The sequence below is a fragment of the Cavia porcellus genome, unplaced genomic scaffold (genome assembly GCF_034190915.1).
Source record: "Cavia porcellus strain 051 isolate PalLab524CR breed Dunkin Hartley unplaced genomic scaffold, mCavPor4.1 scaffold_13, whole genome shotgun sequence".
Classification (NCBI taxonomy): domain Eukaryota; kingdom Metazoa; phylum Chordata; class Mammalia; order Rodentia; family Caviidae; genus Cavia; species Cavia porcellus.
Genome location: NW_026947496.1, coordinates 8925890 through 8945408, shown reverse-complemented (window position 1 = coordinate 8945408; position 19519 = coordinate 8925890). Strand labels below are relative to the sequence as shown.

General features: G+C 48.8%; 1 pseudogene; it reads right to left on the bottom strand.

The window, feature by feature from the left end:
- Positions 1 to 4214: 4214 nt before the first annotated feature.
- Positions 4215 to 19519, bottom strand: part of LOC100714388 (serpin B9-like) — a 28571-nt pseudogene continuing 13266 nt past the window's right edge.

Below are 19519 nucleotides of genomic sequence, written 5' to 3'. Positions count from 1 at the left end.
GTTTTTTTCGTATATTTACTTGCTGTTTGTGCTTCTCCATCTGAGCAGTGTCTATTCGTTTCAGATGCCCAGTTTTGGGTGTGTTTAAAGTTGAGAGTCTGAGTTTTTCAGGTTTTTACATATTCTAGAGGGTCCTTTCTCTGAGGAACAGCTAGCAAGCCTTTTTTCTCATTCTGTGGGTTCTCTCCTCACTCTCTTGGTGGTTTTTTGCTGAGCAGAAGCTTTTTAACATGATGTCACCCTGCTGGTCGATTTTCTGTGAAATTCCCTGTGTGCTGGGGCTTTGTTCATAAAGTCTTTTCCTGCTTCTATGTTTTCAAGAGATTTACCTATTCTGTCCTCCAGCAGATTGTGTTTCCCTTTGACATTTATATCATTGACCTGCTTCAGTTTTGGTTTAGTGCATGGTGGGTGACATGGGTCTAGTTTTAGTCTTTGGCAAGTGGAAAGCCAGTTTTCCCAGCACTATGTACTAAGAGACTGTCTTTCCTCCAGTTAAGATATTTGGCCACTTTGTCAAAGATAAGGATGTTGAGTGTGCTTGGAGTAATTTCTGTTCAATTGATCCTCATGTGTGTTTTTCCCAGTAACTTGATGTTTTTATCATGGTAGCATCATAGTATAATCTCTAATCAGAGATTGGGATGTCCTCTTCTGTTCAGAACTGCTTTTACTATTTGAGGTTTCTAGTTCTAAATGAATTTTAGGATTCTTTTGTCTAGTTGTGTGAGATATGCTAATTATATTTGGATTGGGATTGCATTAAATCTGGATAACAGTTTACGAAATATACCTATTCTCACTATATTGATTCTGCTTATGCAAGAATAAGGAATATCTTTCCATTTTCTGATATCTATTTCAATTGCTTTTTCAGTCTGTCATAGTTTTCAATATAAAGCTCTTTTACTTTCTTCATTAGGCTGCTTCCTAAGTGTTTCATTTCTTGACACTGCTGTGAAATTTGTGGTTTCCTTAATTTCTCTCTCAGTGAGTTTGGTGTTTGTGTACATGAATGCTATTGATTTTTGAATGTTGACTTTCTATCCTGATGCACTACAGAATTTGGATATTAATACTATGAGTCTTTTGGTGGAGTGTTGGGGTCTTCCATGTAGAGTCTCATGCCATCTGGGAATAGTACTAATTTAACTTCTTCCTTTCCTACCCTTAATCCTTTGATTTCTCTCTCTGGTCTATTTGCTCTGCTAATGTTTCCAGAACTGTGTTAAATAGGAATGTTGATAGTTGGCATGCTTGTCTTGCTTCTGATTTTAGAGTAAAAGCTTTCAGTTTTGACCATATAATATTGTGGCTGTTGGTTTCTCATAGATACCTTTTATCAGATTGGGATAAAGACCTTGCATTACGATTTTCTGAAACATTTTTAAATCATGAATGGATATTGAATTTTGTGAAATGTTTTTCTGAATCTATTGAGATTGTCTTGTGTTTTTTGTTCTTCATTCTGTTAATGCAGTGTATTACATTTATTGATTTGTGTATGTTGAACCATCCTTGCATTCCTGGCATGAATCCCTATTTGTCTCATTATTAATCTTGACGATTTCCTGTATTCTCTTAGCTAGTATCTTGCTGAGGATTTTGCATCTATGTTCATTAAGGAGATTGTTCCGTTGCTCTCTTTTTTGTTTGCATTATTCTCTTTGGAACCTGGATAATGTTTGCTTCCGGGAATGCATTTGCGAATACAGTATATAACAGTATTAATAAAAACACAACTTTGTATATAGTATAGAACTTCAAAAACTGGCAGTTATCAAACCAGAATGTATATCTTAGGGTCTTGTCTTCTTCAGTGTAGTTGCCTATAATCCCAAACTTGATTCTATCAATCATATTAGTTTTTTTTTATTTTATAGAATCTGAAAATGATTTTATAAGTTCATGTAAATTGCACAGAATAGTGGATTACATTTTGGTGTACTGCAACTTACATATAATTTACATGGATTTTTTTTTTTCGGAGGTATTAGCTTGGCTTCCCAGAGTCTTAAGTTCCAACATGGCGTGGATCTCAGGAGACACTGCTAGTTCTCCCCCTGGAGGGGCTGCAGTCTGCCACCCTGCCTCCCCTTACAGGGAGGGAAGATGCTGGCTTGGCTTCCAGGAGTCCTAAGTTCCAACATGGCCTGGATCTCAGGAGACACTGCTAGTTCTCCCCCGGAAGGGCTGCAGGCTGCCACCCTGCCTCTGCTTACAGGGAGGGGAGATGCTGGCTTGGCTTCCAGGAATCCTAAGTTCCAGCATGGCATGGATCTCAGGAGACACTGCTAGTTATCCCCCTGGAAGGGCTGCAGTGGGCCACACTACCACTGCTTACCAGGGAGGGGAGATGCTGGCTTGGCTTCCAGGAATCCTAAGTTCCAGCATGGCATGGATCTCAGGAGACACTGCTAGTTCTCCCTCTGGAAGGGCTGCAGTGGGCTAAACTACCGCCGCTTACCAGGGAGGGGAAATGCTGGCTTGGCTTCCCAGAGTTGACCTGTGCTTTTCTTTGCTGGCAGCTTTTGAAAATTACATCTTCAATTTCATTAACTAATATTGAGTTATTTAGAAGTTTTATATCTTCTTTAACCAGCTTTGCTAATTATTCATATATAGGAATCTGTACATTTCTGCTGGATTTTGCATCCTACTGGAGCACAGATTCTCAAATCAGTATTGATGATCTGGAGTTCTGCAGGGCCCACTGTGATTTCACTGTTTTCATTCTTTGTTTGTTTTTACCGAGGGTCAAACTCACGACTTAATGCCTGCCAGTCTGGCGCTCACACTGCTGAGCTATCTCCAGCATCTTTTTCATTCTTAATTGCATGAATTTGAGTCCTTTCTTGCCTTTTATTTTTATCAGTTTGGCCTGGCATTTATCTATTTTACTTAACCTTTCAAAGGACAACTCTGATTCACTGCTTCTCTGCATGGTTTTGTTAGTCTCAGATAGATGAATTTCTGCTGTGATCTTTATCATTTTCTTGCCTTCTTTTACCTATTCTGTCCTCCAGCTCACTGTGCTTCTCTTTGACAGTGTATCTCTGACCTGTTCCAGTTTCCGTTTAGTGCACGGTGGGAGACATGGGTCTCGGGTTAATCTTGCTCTTCATCTAACTTGCTCTACTTTTGGTAGAAGCTTGAGGTTCAATATTAGACTACTTATTTGAACTTGATCTGTTTTTCTAATGTGCAAGTTCACTGCTATGGGTTACATAATTCAGTTATAGCAAATAATTAGCTTGCTAAATTTTTAATACTTAAAGGATCATCACTGTTTTTTGCATAGACACAATTCATTTAATCTTTTGTAGAAAAATATATTTTTCAACAATATTTTGAGAAGGGTTCTTTTTAAGCCTGCTTTAGTTACAGGCTTTAGGAGTACACCAGATGGAAGACACAGTTCCAGTGGAACTTTAGAAGGCATGGGATCATTATACTAGTGGGATGAAGGGAATCTCAGTTTCAGATCATCAGCCCCGAGTCAGATCTGGGTTATGTTTATATAGGTTTGTGAGCAGGAAGTACCCAATCTGACAGCGAGTTAGTTTATAATTGGTTACCTAGATGGGTTCCTACATTGTCAGGCAGATTTGTTCTGAGTAGGCTAATGGGGTACCGCTGTGTAAGAAGTGGGGAGGTCAGGATTGCATCTAGAGGAAGAATCAGTGATCCTCTCTACTAAGTGAGCCAGTGTGTCCTGGAGATCTTGAAAGCAAGCTGCATAATAAAAGCATGGCCAGAGTTATATTCATCTTACAAATTGCAGCTGGTGGGGGATGTCCAGGCCTAGCTGAATTTTCTAGGTTTTTAATTATGTGAACAGATTGCCCTTCCCAGTCCTCTCCTTGAATAGTACAAGAAATAAATGTTTTAAAATTTCCTTCACATTCAAATTGCCTTTACACTTGAATTAACAGCAAACTGGCAGCTCATCACCAGGATTCCCCTCTAACTCCTGTTTTCATGGACAAGTCCAGATTGTGGTATTTGTTGCGACTCAGTTGAGCTGTGATACAACTTCACATGGGGAATGGCTAGCTCAAGCCCAGAAACATGCACACCAGCCCGAATAGCTCCTCTATCTGCTGACAGCAGGTAAAGGCGACTCTCTTAGCTGTTTTCAGGGGCACAACATGGTGTTGTGAGCTGTTTGTGCAACAAATAAATTTCACAGTGAAGCAGTATTTTCAGTTGTCATTGTGTTCTTTATTTCCAGCTGTCCTAGTTGGGATGTGCTATATATTCAGCGTGGTGTGAGTTTGTGTGTGACCGTGTTTGTGTTCAGTGAACATAGACCTTTTGGCTGTGTTTTCAGAACAATGTGCAGTGTGCTCATTCTGTGTGTGCTCTGTGCTGCTCAGGCTCCACTGCCAGCCAGGGAAGGTCAGGGTGGCCCCTCCAGGCTGAGTCACTTGACCCAGGGTCTCCATGCCAAGCTCAAGTCCATCAGCCTGCACTTCCCTCTGCATCTAAATGGGCTGAGGTCTGCAGCCCACATTCCCAGCCTAGGGGCTCAGGAACACTGAGCAGAGGCTGTGTGTGTATGGAAGAGTTCAGCGTACCCCTCAGACAGCCAGAGGTGCAAATCCCAGGCCACCTGGTCCAGCCAGACTGTGGATCCTAAGGGCTGAATCAAGAGGCTAGGAGAGTCAGAAGCCCTGACCTCGCCCTTTCCCTGAGAGAAGAGAGGCATGCTGCCTGCTGGCCTCAGCTCCTTGCATCCTGTGTCCTTGGTCTCCTTTGCCCCACTGCCCTCCCCGCAGAGGGGACACTTTGCCTGGGTGAGCACCCTGGCTCTCTCCAGTGGCTCTTCTGCAGGCCTTGGCGCCCTGTCCTGCTCCTGCCTATGGACCTGCTGCTGTGGCCTGCGGAGGGGGAGGGGGACAGCTGAGGTCAGGAAGGGAGGGAGCCTGGTCTTGTTGAAATCCTCAGCCTCCAGCAACCCCAGTTTGCTGCTGTGAAGCAGCAGGGCTTCCTGGAGACGCACTGGGTCACCCTGCCACTTCCCCTGATGTGCCACAGCCGGCCCCCAAAACAGGGTGAGATGCCCCGACTCCCACAGAGATGCCAGCCCCACAGCTGTGACCTCCCATCACACCTTCACTCCCAACAATAGCATGCTTAAATTTGAATTCATCAGCCTTCTGCACCTGAGCCTGTCACAGAGATAACCCAGGGCTCCGCTCTGGGGTGCTCTGCAGCCCACCTTCAGCACCAAGGTCTGCAGTCCCAAGATCTTGGTGGAGTGGCACAAGTGAGTGGTCAGTGCTGGAGGAGCCCAGCTTGTGTGCTGTGTGACAGTGCTGACCCATGCTTCAGACAGGTGCCATTTGGCCCCCAGACCACACTTAGATTTTACTGCTTTGAGGAGTTTGGGCTGAGATTTGGGGACCCAGAAGGAACTGCTTGCATGCACATGGGTGCACCCCTTATGGAGATGTGAACCTGCCACAGAACAGCAGGCTGTGGGTCGCATTGTGTCTGATGAAGAACAGGAAGGGGTGGTCAGCACAGAACACAGGCAGAGATTTCAGACAGCACCCAGGAATCCCCCATTACTGCTGTCGCTGCGGGCGGCCTCCATGCCCTCCACGTTGACCTCCACCACACTCCTGGGCAGGAACTTGGACAGACACAGCTCACTGTCCACCACTGTCCCGGACAGGTCGGCCTTCCCCGGGTGAAAGGCATCCACTACTCTCAGGGCCTGCAGCACGGCACCCATGTCATATTCCTCCTGCAGCTTGAACCTCCTCAGGAAAACTTCCACTTTGGTCCTCTCCATCTGCTCTGGACTGGTCCAGGTTTGCAGTTTCTCAGAAGTGAGGCTCTTTTCCACCTGCAACACAGGATTACACTTTAGCATTGAGACCTCAGTGGCACCCACAGCTGTTCCTCCATGGGCACCTGACCTCCTCTTGCAGGTGGGTAGTACTGACTACCATGGACTGAGCCTTGCAGCCTCCAACAATGTTGTTGTGTTCTCGGGCTTGTCTTGCATGGGTTTGCTTTTGAGATACCTCCAGGTCTAGCTTCCCGAAGTGAAAGAGGCATACGATCCCCAGCACCCCAAACCACATCTGTGCCACGGGTTGAAGCTCAGGTGTCAGAGGGGGATTAGGGCTTTATGAGTCTTTGGTTTTGTGCCCAAGGCTTAGTTTGAAGGGGACAAACCGGTCATAGTATACAAGGGACAGAGGGCTGTGGCCCTGACCCACCCAGGGCAGGGGCCTGGGGCCACAGGGGACTGGGTCTGCCTGTAGTCAAAGTGCAGAGTGGGGGCCTCATGAGGCTTCTAGCTAAGCCTGGCTGGACAGGTTCAGGTGCCTGCAGGAAGGAGTCCCTGGAAAGAACCACCAGGACAGGGAATGAGAGAAAAAGAGAAACTGGACGGAGAAAGACACTGAGAGCATGAGCGGCAGGGGGACTTAAATCAGAGGGAAGGCAGATGGCAGAGCCCAGAGACCAGGCACACTGAGCTGGGATGGTGTCCCTGCCACCATGCAGGGTGCAGGAGTGGAGGGGACCAGTGCAGGGACAGCTCCCCCAGGGCTCACATTGGCACCCACACCTGTGCAGGTGCTCATAAGTTTTCCTCACTGCAGGGTCGCTGTGGTACCACTGCTGACCCACACAAGGCCCACCGACACTGAACTGACTTGTGGAAAGCCCCTCCCAACCAATCACCTGCTGCTCCCCAAGACAAGGCCCTGGAAGGACAAAGGGCAGAAAAAAGTCACAGGAAGCCCATGAAGAGGAATGTCCACATAGGCAGTGGTGCCCATCTAATCCCAGGACAGCCCAGGCAGCCAAGCAAATTGTCCCCAAAACAGCGACGGGAGACAGGGAGAAAGGCCCATGGGCATCAAACTCTCCAGGCCCCTGGCCCTGCCTGGGGCAGCTCTCTAGCGTCTGTCATTTCCTCCTGACAAATGAGGTGTCCTCCTGTCCTGAGCTGTGTCCCCAGCTCATCAGTGGTGCTGAGCTTATCATCCCAGGCTGCTGCTCTTCCCAGGGGTGCTCAGCGCTGGACACACATGGCAGGACTCTGAGTGACTTTGGGTGAAAAGCATCCCAGGCGGGGAGAGGACAGAGGGATGGCCAGGGCAGGACTGTGGGCCTGTGTAGCTCTGGTGGAAAGGACACAGGGATGTCACCAGAGGCTTTGGGCAGGACAGCAGACATACATGCCCTGACCCTTGTCTCACCATGCTGAGGTCCATGCCTTCATCCGGGAGCATGAGCATGGTGAGCTCCTGGCCCTCTTAGGGCAGCTCTAGCACCTGGGCCGCACCTCACTCACGTGGGCCCAGGGAAACTTGCCTTCCTGGAACATCATCTGCACTGGCCGCTGCTCCTTCTGAGAAGGAGTAGAGGGGCTCATGGTCAGCGGCTCCTCCAGGAACATGACACCTGTCCAAAGCAGCTGCCCCTGTGGCCCAGGCCCACAGTGGGAATGGTGTCTGTGACCGGGTCACCCCTGGGAAACCTCATTGGACGCCTCCCACAGAGTGTAAAGAGATGGACTGTGCACAGAGGCAGGAGGGCCTTGGGAGGTGTTCTGGCCAGCAAAATAGAATGGGCTGCTGTGAGTTTTCCACATGCTACTGCTCGGCTGTGAGATGCCCCCAAATTTCTCACAAAAAATAAATGAATCTTTCCATAAATTGCATGTTTATTTAAAATGGAGTGGTACCTTAGCATGTATAAACTTCCTAATTTTGCCTTTGCTACTTGGCTCTTTGTGATTCTTTCTGTTTTTTTAAGGAATGAAAGTACTTGGTAAACTATGTTAACTTCTGCTTTAGGCGAAGTTAAAAGTGTCAAGAACAGGGTCCTTGCCACTTGGTTTTCATTTTAGAAAATGGCAAGGAGCAGATTAACAATTGTTAAGTTAAAGATCAGTGATTCATATGACTACTTAATTTCCACATTAGTTCATAAAAGCAAATGTTTTCATGAGTTTTTTCCTTGTACCCTACCCAGCATCCTAAACATATGTCACAATACCTTACCACCTGGTTTGAATTGCTTCTACCTATGCAACCCGGACTTACAGGAAACTCTTTAGTTCCCACAGAGCTTCCAGCAGTAGATGTAAGAGAAATCACCAAGACAGAAAGAACAGTAATAGGATGAAAAAAAATCACCGCCATAAAATATTCCTACTCCTATATTTTTATTACGGGATTCAAAATCCAACCATAAATATACTGCTACAAAGGACTACTTATTCCTTTGCAAATTTAAATTTTTCTATTTAGTATTTTTATTTTTTGTACCAGGGATCAAACTCATGACCTCAAGCTTGCCAGGCAGGCGTTTATGGCTGTTGAGCTAAATCCCTGGCACCTATTCAGTTTCTTTATCAAATGATGCTGCTTAAAGCTCCGTACCTGGTTTACCTTAAAAGGCATTTTCCGCGTGCAGGACTTGTCAACCTGCTTGCCCCCCTTTCCTTTAAAGTACACAGCGTTAATGAGAACCAGCCTGCTCTCCTCATCAGTGGAGTTCTTTGCCAACAGCTCTGAAATTTTGCCTTTGGAGAAGAGCAGAGAAACATTGAGTGGTTCCTTTAACACATGAGATGAACCAACACTAGGACAACATCCAGCAGATTTAAACAGGTTGTTTTCAGATTCGTCAAATTAGGGTCCTTACAGATTGAAAAGGGGATAACAGTGCCTAGATGTGGCGTTCATGCATGGGGACACTTGGGGAGCATCCTTCCAATGGAGGAAAGTGTGGGGCTGCTGAGTCACCCGAAGAGAGAAGAGATGAGAAGGGACAGGCTGGAGACCAGGCCAGGCAGGACATGAGAGTTGCTCTGGGTGGGCACTGCAGTCCCTTCGGGGTCCCATGGAGCATGTGGCCTAAGCCTCTGGGCTGACACTCAGAGATCACCTTGGGCAGTGATGAGGCAGGGTGACACAGGTAGCCAGAGAAGACTGCAAAGCAGGCAGGTGGCTGATGGCCATGGGAGGGGTTCCCAGGAGCTGGGGGAGGGAGAGAGATTATTGTTGGAGTCTGGAGACCTAGCAGCAAGGGTCCCTGGTGAAGACAGTGTGGGCTAGTAGATTCCCTCCTCTGCTCCTGGACACCCAGGGCTGCCTTTTCATGAACTAAGAGCATCATTGTTTTTTTTTTTTTTTTTTTTTGTCTTTTTCATTTTTATCAGTACCAGGGATTGAACTCATGACTGCCTGCTTGCAAGGCAGGCGCTTATGCTGTTGAGCTAAACCCCCAGCCCCGAAGAGCATCACTGTTTATCATTGCTTCCAGTGTGCACAAGTGATAAACACTGGATAGGAGGATCTGAGGCAAATAAGTGCTGAGCCTTAAAGGGAAAACTGCCTGGCTTTGCTGCTGTCTCCTTTGGTAGCAGAAATAGCAAGGCTCTAGCAGGTGCGGATGTACAGATGGTTCACTCTGCAACAGGGAGGAGTGGGCAGGAGGAAAGGCGGGAGAGGGAGCTGCAGAAGGGACCCCCCAGCTGACCTTCAGTCTTCCTGGACACCCAGGCGTTGATGTGGTTCCTGGACCTCTCTGGGGCTTTGGCGAAGGACAGCGGCTCCAGCTCGGCCTGGTAGAAGAGCAGACAGGACTCCTGAAAGGACTGGGGACAGAGACAGGGCGGGTGAGCCAGGGAGCTGCAGGAAAGGTTGGGGGCTGCCAAGCCTGCTAAGTGTTCCCTGGTTCTCTCAAACCTGACAAGGGCTGAGGAGAGGTCACTGGGAGGCTCTAGGATGTGGGATACCAGTTTCTAGATGGGGTGTGCTGAGTCTGGGGTAAGCAGACGTGAATAGAGGAGTTCCTGGTCCACTCAAACAGGGACATCGCAAAGGGAACCCTTCAGGAGGCATCGTCATCTGAAGACAGGAGGTTGCCTGTCTGGTCCCCAAGCTCTCTAGGGTCTTTGTATTGGGCTTTGGGCCACCGGGTATTTTACCTCAACTTTTCCTGTTGGGAGACTCAACTCACGGGCAGGAATTCGCAGCTCTCTTCTGAAAAGAGCCTGTAGACGATGCTGAGGGAGTACGGAGCACCAGGCCTGTGCACCTGGGGGAGAAGCGACTGGAAGCCTCCATGAGGGTCCTCCACTGAGCTCAGCCCCAGCGCCTGCAAAGGAAGTGATGGGCACTGTCAGACTGGTCTTCTGGTCTCACATAGAGGTTACTAAACATATGCTTTTTCTTTCAAGTATCCTTGGAATGATCCTTGGAAAGGTACTAGTTGTTCTTGCTATTGTTGTACATTTGTTTTGGGTTTTGTTTTTGCAAGCAAGGATCTGACTAAGTAGCCAGGCTGGACTCCAACTCTTGTCCCAACTCCTGAGTGCTGGGATTGCAGGCAAGCACCACCTCACTGGCCAGGAAGCTTTACTTTAACTGAGTACTGAACCCTACAGAAGTGTTGCTGGTGAGGAGGGGTGCAGAGATCAGAGAGGGACAGGAAACAGGGCAGCCAAACGTGTGGCTCTTCTGCCTGCTCTTGACTTCAGGGGAAAAATGCAAATTGAAAAGGGCCAGAGAGGCTCAGAATGCAGCTGATATAAAGCCCTGCATCTCCTGCTCGCCAGCAATACACCAGAAACAGAATTTTCTTTTAAAAGGAAAAGTGTAATGATTGATACACTGTGTCAAGTTGAGAAATCTAGAAGTAAATGACTCAGCAGGGGACCAGAGCCTCACGTTATAAACATTCTCATCCTGCACCAAGAAGAGATGATGCCAGAGGCACACCCACCCGTGGGAGCTGTAGACTGCTTACATGATAAGAGAGTGAAAGAGGCTTGCTCTCCCCCACCGCTTTGCTTTTGCTGCTTGAACTGTCTTCTGCTGCCTGAAGTGTTCCCCTCTGTGCCATCCCATCCTGCTTTGCAGTCAGCTGATTACACACTTAAACCTCCACAAACTGTGAGCTAAATAACCCTTTCCTTCCTTTATTTTGAGTGTCAGATATTTTGCTCAGCAACAAGAGAAAATTAACAGTTAAAACCACTAAAAATATAAGAAAAATGTGCACAAATGTAACCACAGTGGCAATCTTAAAATGAAATAAGGGTATAAAAGGTGCAACATGATTAACAGAATGAAAACAAGAGTTCTTAAAACTGTATTCTACAGAGTCCATATATATATACTAAGTGTTACACTAATATTTCAAAAATGTATATATGAGGCTATATAAACACTCTCAATTGACTGAAAGACAGAAATTACAGACAGGCACTTTAGTACAGATCTGTACTTGTCACTCTGATAGGCAGAGGCAGGAAGATCTCAAGCAGTTGGTCAGACTGGTCTATTTGGGGACTCAGTAGGACCTTATGTTAAATTAAAGAAAGCCTGAATATAGAGCTAGGTATGAAAATTTTGCATGACATCCTAGTGCAGAAAAAACACCCTACAGATTTTAGTCTCTGACATCAGTGTATTAAACCAGACACTAATAACAAGATGAATAAAGTTTGGGAACCGTGGAAATGATGGTGCTGAGTCATTACTGCCACCCTTTCCCAAGCCAGGCGTGGTGATGATCCCAAGGCCTGCTGTCCACCACAAAGCCAGTGGGGCTTGGATCATTTTCTAAACTCAGTGCCAGGGAAAATCTTGAATCTTCCTTGAGCTGTTACTTAGGGAAACTCTCCCTGTCCTGCAACCACCGCAAAAGACCACAAAGACAAACAAGAAAGGAGCCTCATCCCAGAAGGAGACAGGAGAGGCCAGCCTACCTGGACCATCTGGGCTACTGTGCTGCCCTTGGCTCCCAGCAGGACCATGGCCAAGGCCGAGGAGGTGCTCACAGGAGAGCAGAAGACATTGTGCTCAGGACAGTCCTGACCCAGGAGCTTTCTGAGGTGAATGGCAAAGGCGCCACTGGCTCCCACAGCGCGCTCATGCTGCAGCTCTGGAGGGAGAGATCAGAGGCAAACATCTCACCCAGGGGTCCTGGACTGCTGGCCCCCAGAAATTTTGCTTCTTATCACAGAGGCCCAGAGCTGCTCTACTTCAGTAGGGACCTCCTTCCTCTTCCCTCTGCCCATCAGGGTCCCCTAAGCAGTGGTTTCTGAGCCCTGAGGGCGCTCTGTCCACTAAGAAGGTCCCTACCTCCTGGCCTCCCTCAGCATTCCGGGCTGCCCAGGTTGCCTCCCCTCCCAAGTCCTGGCACAGCCACCCTAACTGCGGTGTGGCAGCCCCTCTCAGTGACCTGGGCGCATCCTGGAGACTGTGGGGGATAAGGACCCTGTCCCTCAGGGGCCACGTGCTCAGGTGAGAGAAGGCTTCAGTCTCCCGGGGTGAGTGGCAGGGATTCTGGGATACTCAGGGATGCTGCCTGTGCAAGGGAGCTCTGGTAGCTGAGGACAGAATAGGACCTGGGCGGCGCTGCTAGTGGCCTGGACGGTTCCCTGTGAGGCCACCTGCCTGTTTCCTCCAATCTAAGAGCAGTGGCTGTGGAACCAATGGGCCGGCTGCCTGGGTCTCAGCTCCTTCCCCAGGGGGGCTGAGCCAGGTCTCCCCCTGCCTCACCTAGCCCAGCCTGGCCTGCCAACCTGGCTTTGTCCTGCGGGAGCCTGGACCCCACCCAATGATGGCAGGAGCTATGTCAGCTGTGCTTGTTGGGCTGAGACACTGGGGCTTCTTGGCTCCCCCAGCTCACCAGTTTCCTGAAGCAGAGCCGGGGTTGTCCCAGCCTACAGGGACTGCCTGGGGGCAGAGGAGATGGGCAAGTCCTTATCACAGCAACAGAGCTCCAAGCCGCACTCAGGAATTCAGAATTCGGATTCGAAAGTGAAAGCAGATTTGGAGGACCCTGAGGATCTGAAGAAACAAGAGTGGGGTGGCCTGATTGTTACCCCAGCACTGGGGGAGGCCGAGGCAGGAGGAAGGTGACTTGTAGCCCAGTCTGGAAAACTTAAGAATTCATCTCAAAATTTTAAAAAAGGGGCACAGGGAATGTGGCTGTACACAGGTTCTGGGTTCCACTCCACTACAGCCTCCTCCAAAAGACAAAGAATGAACAAAAGCCAGAGGAGTGAAGGCACCTAGCAAGCCTGGCTTTCCTAATTCCAGGAGGCAAAGGAGCCTGGGAAGCCCAGACCTCCCTGGGGAGGGGTCAGCTCCACACAAAGGCACCCTGGGATGAATTCCCAGTGTTTGCCCAGCAGCCCCAGCAGCCCCAGCAGCCCCAGAGCCCAGGCTCCAGCTCCCAGAAGCCCAGCCCTCCTCTAAGCCAGGCCTCCTGTGTATGCTGTCCTGCTCCTGCAGCCCAGGGGCTGACACTGAGTGGAACCACTCAGGATGCTGACTTTGTCCTCTGTCCGAGGGCACAGGGGCAGGGACCCCAACCAGGGCCAGTTTCCTGAGCCTTCGGAGACGTGTACTGTGTCCACCCACGCAGTCCAATGGTGGGAAGCCATGGGAAACGACCCTGAGCATGTTCAGAAGTGCACAGGGCTTGGGAAGTTTATCTAAATGCCTGTGGTCCTCTGAGGGCTGACCTGGGGTGAGGTCAACTGGGGTCTTCTAACAGAACCCCCAGGGTGCCTGCCCTGTCCTGGGATGAGGCCCCCTCACACCTCTAAGAGGCAGGGATCACTTAACACACACACACACACACACACAACCCCTTTCTTGAAACAATGTATGCTTGTAATGCTGCTAAGAAAAGAATGCTGAAATTCCAGAGTTAGGCTCCTGGCAGGAGGAGGGGAAGGAAACCTAGGAGTTCACATGACTGACAGCTTCAAGCTAGACCAGCAAGGGAAACATAAGCTTTTCCCCACCTTGCAGCACATATGGGAAATTAACCTCTGGGGCCCTTGGGCAGTGCCAGTCTGCTCTTGGAACCCCTCAGTGGCCTCTGCGCTGTGACCCCAGTACCCTGCCTTGTTCACTTTGCTTGCTAGTGGCACAGCACCACAGCCTGATGAGTATAAAGGAAAAGGGTTCCCTGGGCTCACTCCTCCGTCAGAGGTGCAGGGGCTGCATCTGGACACACTCTCCTGCAGACAGAGCCCTGCATCTTGTAAATCAGCTCCTGCATGATACAGGGAACTCCACAGCAACCCATCAGGATCGGATTTGATAGCAGAGCCACTTGCAAAGCTCAGTTAACCCAGGGTGACCTCGGGTTTAGTGGCTCAGTTCCTGAGAGCAGAGCACTAAGGATCTCACACAGGCCCCCTCCTGCCTTGTTTCTTAGTATCTTGCCATGGGAATTACATTTCCACCTGAGTTTCAGAGGACAAAAGTGTAAGGTACCACTGGCAAAGTTCTAAGTTTGGCTAACAGATGAGCGCAGTGAATGAGAGGTTGTTTGTCCTTAAGTGATTCAGCAATTGTTTCCCGCTCTTCTTCCTGGAATTTTTAATGCAGAACCCAGAGGAGAAGCCTGGGAAGCCAACAGCCCTGATGCTAGCGCCCTGTGTGGAGGTGTGCAGGGCTGGACCTGCCAGTGGCCACTGGGGCTGCTTGCCCTCTCAGGAGCTGGGTCACCTTGCTGGAAGCCCTGACCCCATGGGAACCCTCAGCAGGGTCCATCCAGCTTTACTCAGAGAGGAGTCCTGTTGTGTTTTGGGATTTCGTTTCTCCCTGTCCTGAGAAGCCTCATAGAGAAGCACACCCATGGATCTCAGCTTTTGGTTTGCTCATTGGGTGCTGTTTGTTTCATATGTTTTGAGCACGGTTCTGTGGGTGTAGCTCAGGCTGGGCATTGGGAAGTCGGTATGTGGCCCAGGTAGGCCGCTGCCTTGTGAGGAAGCTCAGGCCTCAGCCTTGAGGGTCCTGGGGATATTACTGACCTATTTTGTCTCACCCAGCTAGAGCTTATGATTTAGAATTCCTTTCGCGAGTTAAAAGGAGCATGAAATGATATTGTCAAAGCTAAAGCCGCGATTAGAAATTATACTGGAAGGCGATGAGCCCGTTTAAATAACTGGTCTCATGCTTTGTTGCTCTTGCAGAGGAGAATGAGGCGCGGTGTGTGGGACAGCCCCTGGTAAGGCTTGCTCAGATGCAGTCTGTGTATTGATTTAGATCTCACTGTGCTGCCCTGGTGTCCACGCTAAGGCAGGACAAGTGGTACAGAGTGCCACCGGTCACGAGAGTGCTGGAGGTCCAGCTCCTGGGATGTCTGAGTCAGGAGGACGGCTTGAGCTCACAAGCCGAAGACCACCCTGGGAATATCATGAGACTCCCTCAAAAAATAATATGCTGGCTGTGTATGTTCTCCAACTTGTAGCAGCAACTTCCCTTGAATCCAAATAATATGATCAGTGTTCAAGATACATTTAGTCAGGGGTGAATACGATAAATAAAGGTGAGTATTTAAAAGAACTCTTCTTTCCCACGGAAAGACATTTGAGGGGCATGAGTTCATTTAGCACAAGGTTAATGATTCAGGATTTTGAATCCCCATTGAAACTGTATTTGTCACTCAAAACTCACGTACCTACTTTATTATTTTTAGGAAGTCAATTGTCCTTCTTATCTACTTGATGAAATGAGATCTTACATAGGAAACATTTTTCTGGGATTTCTCAGCACTGATGAGGGAAAAGGAGTCTGAATCCTAACAATAGGTGAAAGGTTTTTTCCCAAATTGAGAACATCAGGGTAGAAAAGTCCGTGAAAACTAACAGAGCTGTGACACTGGCCTAACAAGTGTTCAAAACTCCTAGCTGGCATGCAGGCAGGAAGTCACAGTAATGACATGTTAAGGTCACAGCCCAGCCACTCTTTCCTGAGTGACTCCAGTGTAACTGAGACCAGCAGCTGTCTATGGCTGCACTGCCCTAACACGCCTGATCTTGCCTGAAATCTCCATAGTCTGTCCCGTGATCTTCCATGTATCTATCTTGATGCTTTTGTGCCTTTGGCATAGTGCAGCATGCAAGGGCTGCGAGACAGGTTTCCTTTCATGCCTTCAAAGGGCAGAATATTTAGGTTGGCCACATTCTGTAACAATTTCCGTGACTTTGAAAATCTCTTGCTCTTGATGGTTGTCAAAAGAAGGCTTGTACACATACCATGCTGGATATTAAGGTTCACTTATTCAGTGGACAAGAAAATAACTGACTGTAGCTTGGAACTCTGCTAGGGACCTGTCACTGTCCCCGGCTAGCATGGATCCTTGTGTCAGTGATGATGGAAAAGAAAACTGGGCAGCAGCACAGTTGCATAGAGAAAACCCTTCAATGGAAGGAGCAAAGTTCCATAGGCTGCCCCGGAGGAGACAGAGAGGTGGGCTGCACTGTATTTTATGGGGTTGCAAAGGAATGTCATTAATCGTTCATGTTTTCTCCAAAGGGACAGGGATCCCTGGGTGAGATGCGATTTAGTTAGTGTGAAGGCAAGAGTTTGTACATGGCCCATATGTGGCTCCTAAAGGTGCTGCCCTCCAGCCTACGGGGAAATTTTATTGTGAAATAAGACATAGCTCAGGGGTGCAGTGGCTGCCTAAAGTGCAAGGTCCTGAGTTCAATTCCCAGTACCCACAAAAACAGTTACAGTGAGGATATCATGAAGCTTAGGGTCCTTTCTGGGTGTGATCTGTGGCATCTGTGTTTGCAGCTTCTCATCCAGTTTTCCATGCAGTGCACCTCTTCCCTCAAGGACCTCAGCGCTTGCTGGCTTCATTAATAGACTGCTACCCTTTCCCTCTAGTCACCTAAAGCCATAGCTGCTGCCTGTCCTCTCTCAGGCTAGGACTGCCAGTGCTGCCCTGACCCCCTGCCTGGTGCCCCAGGCTCAGCATCCAGTTGATGCCCCAGAACACACCAAGGTGGCCACAGGCTGAGGCCCAGCTTGGGTGGGAGGAGTCCCAATGAGCTGAGCTCCCCTCCTGCAGGCTGGGGACAGAGGGAGAGCAGGGGCAGGAGTGCAGGAAGAGGACACACTGGAGTTGGCCCAGGACTGGGGGATTCAGCGGGATGGATGAAAAGAGAGAAAGACACAATTCAGAAGCACCCGTGGATCAGAAATTGCACCTACAGAAGTGTAGAGTATGTATATTCTAACCCAAAAAACTACACTCAACTCTTCTACAGATTTTCCTTTTCACCAGTGTGCAAACCCTTTTTACGAAAGGAGGCTCCCGACTTCTAAGTCTGCCTATCGTTCTGAGGAACTGCTTCAGGGCCCATGTGCGGATTTCAGAGGAAGTTGTAGGGACTTCCATAGGTTGGTACATGTCTCCGTGCTGCTCACACACACCTGGGAGCAGAAAACCAATGCCATTACCCTCTGGGTTCCTGCAAAGACTGATCTCCACACAGAGCTCTGTGCCTTGACCTCCACAGGGTACGTGGGAAAGTACGTGGGGTTGGAGGTGCAGCTCGGGATGAGGAGCTTCCTTAGCAAGCGCCAGGCCTTCCCTTCATCACCCAGCACCATGAGCAGCACCAGCGGCAGAGTTCATGGCATTGTCCAGCCCGGGGCTTCTCAGCTGCATCCTCCCTGATGCAAGAAGCTGGTCCCAGAGCAGTGTCTGCCTGTGCTTGTCTTGGGCACAGAGGCCTGCTGAGCAGCAGCCCTGGGTATACACGGAGACTCCAGCAGCAAGCCGAGCAATGACCCTGGACATTAGGAAATGTCCTGGGAAGGGGCAGAGTCACACCCAGGTGAGAATGCTAGACTAGCAGATTTATTCTAACACACAGGCGTGGTGACCAGAGCAAGGCAGACCAGAAAAGTTCAGTGTCACAGGGCCCCAGGGGACACATAAAGAGCACACAAAAATTCAAAACATCACAGAAGACTTCACAGAAGTTCCCAGACTGCACCATGACTTAATTGTCATGGCAGAGAAGTTCCTGTCCAAAGCCCACACTCTTCCTCCTAAAAGGAGGAACAGATTTTCACTGGGTTCCCAGGAGGACCCAGGAGACTGTCCATACATCCCAGGTATTCTGTACAGAATGTGACCTGCATGCTCAGGTTATCTAGAACACTTCTACCAGTGCATTGAAGAAGCCCAGACCCTTGAAAAGTTAAAAGACACTTTTCCTAAGGCCTAACCGGCTACATCATTTGTGTTTGATTTCACATGTAACCCATTTTGGAGAAATCAAATACTTTGTTTCCTCTAAAAGCCCCGGAAGACAGAAGTTCCCCTTATGTTTATTCCTCTTTCACTTGCACACTGTCATAGGCTACAGAAAACCCAGTTTACAGAGAGCATATGTACACAATACATTTCCATTTTAAATCTCATTTAACAAAAACTCAAAATATGAAGTCCTCTGCCCGTGTGTGGAACACGCTTGGAGTCTGACCTTATTCATCCAGGTGTGCTTTTCTGACTAGCGCAGCCCCCCAATGAGACAGAAGAAGCTCTTGTGGGTAACAGGAACTGCCGCTTTATTTACACGGGCTCTGGTTTATATATTCAGCTGTGACCAATCACAGGCCGCCACGAGGAAGCAGGGCGGGAATGGGACGCAGGCTCTGGCTACTATACCCAGCTGTGGCCAATCAGGGGTTGCCACAGAGTCAGCACGGGGCGAATACGGAGTGAGCACGAGGTGCGCACGGGGTGGCTAGTTTAGAGAGGGACATAACGCATTGCGGAAGCTGATGTGGTCTTATCGTCCCGGGTGGGGTGTGTTGAGCACCTGGGCCCAACACTTTTCCACCAGGTATTAATGCTTTAGTCCAAGGAGACCTCTGGATGGTCATGAGACTGATGGAATTCCAGGAGGTCTCTTTCCACCTGGTAACTTTCAAGCATCGCTAGAGCACTGGATAAATCATGGTGAAGAGGTCCTGAAACAGCTTTGAGACCACAGCTGTGGGCACATTGTTCTGTTCACAACACAGCAGAAACAGACACCAGAGATCTGTGAGAGCTGCACTAGGGAGAAACCCTCAGGGAAGGGAGAGACTGGCAAATTCTTTTCCATCCTTACTGATGGTGCAGGGGACATCGCAGGGGGAGCACTTGCCTGTCTTTGTGACTTTGCCAAGGAATCTGGTAACCTGAGAGAAGAGTTTGTGGGCTTCCTACCTCATGAAGCTGATGCAGAAATTTTGACTGTGAAATTTCACACAAACATCCCCAAGCTGTCTACACACCCTGCGCTTCCTGAGCCCGGGGTGTGCTCCCCAAAGCCCGTGCCTGAGGGCGGGAATCAGCTGCCTTAGGAACAACCCAGAAAGTTTGCTCTTTTTTCCATGAGTCTCAACTACTTTTAGAACTTGATGGTGCCATTTCTGTTCTTTTTAAGACAGTGAAGAACAGGTAAGGAACTGAAGGAACTACGCCATGCTCGGTGGACAGGCAGACACGATGCATTGGAACTTGGAGTGGACCTCCTGCAAGCACTGGTGTTAATGTGTAGATTGTGTAAATAGTGACATAATTATTAGATGGAATAACCATAAAGCTGGCCGAGGACTTGTACTCTGTAGAGCAGTGGCAGATTTTGATTATTTTGTTACTTTTCTTGTTCTTAGAATGTCTGATCCTTTACACAGACCTCTGGGAAAAACTCTCCAGG